General features: G+C 39.2%; 1 pseudogene; it reads right to left on the reverse strand.

The window, feature by feature from the left end:
• Window positions 1-231: 231 nt before the first annotated feature.
• On the reverse strand, window positions 232-2,951 carry LOC114404221 (annotated as a pseudogene).
• Between the last annotated feature and the right edge of the window lie 145 nt (window positions 2,952-3,096).

A 3,096-nucleotide genomic window follows, 5' to 3' on the forward strand; every position in this document is an offset into this window, starting at 1 on the left:
ATCGATATCCTTGATATAATTCAGACACTGAATCAGAGATATCAGGATTGTGATGGAGACGTAAACGTTCCCTAAATGATAAATTGCCCGTGAAACATACAACTGTCTATAAATAATGTCACCACAACGACTCAATGTAATCCAATTTTGTCCCTCCTATACGGAGCACTGGTCGCTATTAGCACATGGCAATGGAGGCCCACCAAATAATTAAAACCATTATGAATTTTCTATCAATCAAAATAAACCAATTTCAATTAACACCCAAGAAAGAAAATAAAAAAATTACACTCCTAAGCACCAAAGCATAGATTCAAATTTACAAATGCCATGTTGGGGAATGGGGATCAATCTTTTTTGCAGTTAGGTGGATAATACATTGAAATAATAATGTAGAAATACAGAGAGAGGAAAATTGGTGCTTGTAGGTTGGTGGCTGAAGATTCATCTGACATTTCAGAGGAATCAACGGCAAGAGGCATTCCATCACTGTTTAGAGTGCATGATTGTGGGTCAGGCCTTCCCTGCTCAACATCAAAGCTCGAAGAACCCCGAAACTGTGTGAATGTAAGCTGTTCTATCTTAGCCAGAAGCCATGTTAAGCCCATGAGTTCACAGTCTTTGTTATGGATCTTGCTGGTCCTATCTTCTTCTGACTTGCTTGAATTTGAAGACTTCTTTCTAAGCTGCATAGAAGCAATATCTCTTTCAATTAAATTTAGAGTATAGATTTAACACAAATGCCACACCATTGGGCAAAAAGAGGTTTGTTATATTACAGTCTTGATTGGTGTAACATTCACTCATAGAAAAATGATCAAAGCTGCACATCAATGCCATCTCTATTACCAAAATACTACACATAGGAGAAATATCAACCAACTAATTATTCGGCTTAGAAAATGGGTGGTGGTGTTGTACAAATTATAATAATGAGACATCGTGTTATGATTAATTTATTTTTTGTGAAGCAACAACCCCGAACAACATTTGGAACATCTTGAATGAAGTCCAACATTTTTTTAAATAATAAATAAATTTAAGATTCTGAAACAATGCATGGATTTTTATACGCGGAAAAAATAGGCACAAGAGACAGCATTTTTGCAGACTGTTAAATCAAATCGGAAGCAGGAACGATAAATCCCAATATGGCCACAGATATTATAGCATCTAATGCCAAGAACTACAGAAGTTAAGCAGGAAATGTGTCAGGCAATATGTGAATACTTCAGAAGAATCAGAGGGACAATCAGATCTCAGTTTTACTGCTTCGCAGTCAATTTACTAGGTAGCAGCACGTGACAGACAAAAATTAATGGATTAAAAGTACAACTATGTCTCTAGTCTCTACAATTAAACCATCACTAATGTGGCCAAGGCTGGCTAAGAACAAGAACACCGTCTTGTAAGTTAGAGCGTTAAAATCGTTTGTAATGTTTTATGCATTTAATTTAATTTAAGAAATAAAAACTCTTCTCGTAAACAACATCTCGTTTTACATTACACGTCACAACCAAAGTTATCAAAAGAGGGAGGTGGGAGTGTAGGACTACTGCTATGTGCTGATAAAAATGGCTTAACACCAAGAATCTAAAAATTTCTATTTATGTTGAAGACAGTATAGGGACATTGCACGTGCTTAATCTATATAGGCACACATGATTTGAGGACATTCGAATCATTTGACTGAAGTTCATTTCACTAACTTTCAAATTACTGAAGGGTGCCACTAATTATTCTGTTAACGTTCGTGAGCTACACAAATCCAAAGGCGCGTAAAGGAGAGTGCCAAGCAAAAAATCAGCAGTAACTAACCAGTATCCCAAAGTAAAGGAAGGCAAAAAATAACTTTCCCAATCACCAAGCATGAAGATTGAAGATTTAATCAGATGAAGCCTCGCTCAGCTTGATCATATTGGAATGAACAAGATCCATATCCATCAAATACCAAAAAACAATGCTAAATAGAAGAGAGCACCAAAACAAAATATGAAGAAAGAATGCTGAAAATAAAAAAGTTACCGAATAGAGACTATGCAAGCACTTGGAGCATCCACCCAGGCCGGGAAACTTGTTGACATTGGGTGCTGCTACTCGAGCAATCCCTCGCCAATCTTTTGACACTTTGATTGACAACAAGACTTCCACTTGGAGTAACTGAGAATGACTCAGGACATGTCAAAGGGTGAAGCCTAATGCCACAGTAGCAATAGACCACATCACAAGTCTCATTGGGCTGAAAAAGCTGGATTCCTCTAACTTTCAAGGCCTTCCCCAAGTCACTCACACATGTTTCTGAGTCATCAGGCAACAAGGGCATGTCATAGGATGTGGTATGGCCCTGTGAGGCACTAAGAGCAGTGGCTGAGTATGCAGAATAGAGCCACGCTGCGAGCACAGGACAGCATCTGCTACGGTGGAGGTCATCATCATCAGGTTTGTTGGAGCCACATGCACTCTTTATGGCTTCATAGTGGTCATCTGAGAGGTTGAGAGGGCAGCCTGCAGCATCAGCTTGTTCTGGGAAAGCAGGGGATTGTTCCTGTTGTTGAAGATGAGGAGGGGTTTGGGATGATTGGCTGAACCGCATCAGCATCAGGGAGGAGGAGACTAGTGCTGCACAGGAACAAAAGGGTCTTCAAGAATGGTGATTTTGGAGGAGGCAGTAGTGTCAGTGTCATAGTGACTTTAAGATACACTCTTTAGTCCAAGGAAAAGGGGAAATTAAGGTGGGTATGAATGTGGATAGATGTGGTCTTGTTTCTCTTCTGAAGAGAATATTGGGATGGTATGGGCGTGGTGGCCTGGCCTCTGTTGGGTCAGAACTCAGAACTCACAAGCCAGGAAAGGGAAAGAGAAATAAAGGCTGGTGGCCTGGTGGGGTTCAGCTAAGTTTGGCACTATGCTAATGCTACCTCATTTCATTTAGATCTAATCTAAGAGTAACTTAGTACGCTCATTTTACCTCTATAAAGTTTCGTACAGGGATTAGCAAATAAATACCTTCATTCATGGATAAATGAACTTGATTGTGTTCCATCTTTTTAGAATTTTTACTCTGCTAATTTTCTACTTTGTCAGTTTCTACATCTA

Source organism: Glycine soja, unplaced genomic scaffold, assembly GCF_004193775.1.
Source record: "Glycine soja cultivar W05 unplaced genomic scaffold, ASM419377v2 tig00009183_1_pilon, whole genome shotgun sequence".
NCBI lineage: Eukaryota > Viridiplantae > Streptophyta > Magnoliopsida > Fabales > Fabaceae > Glycine > Glycine soja.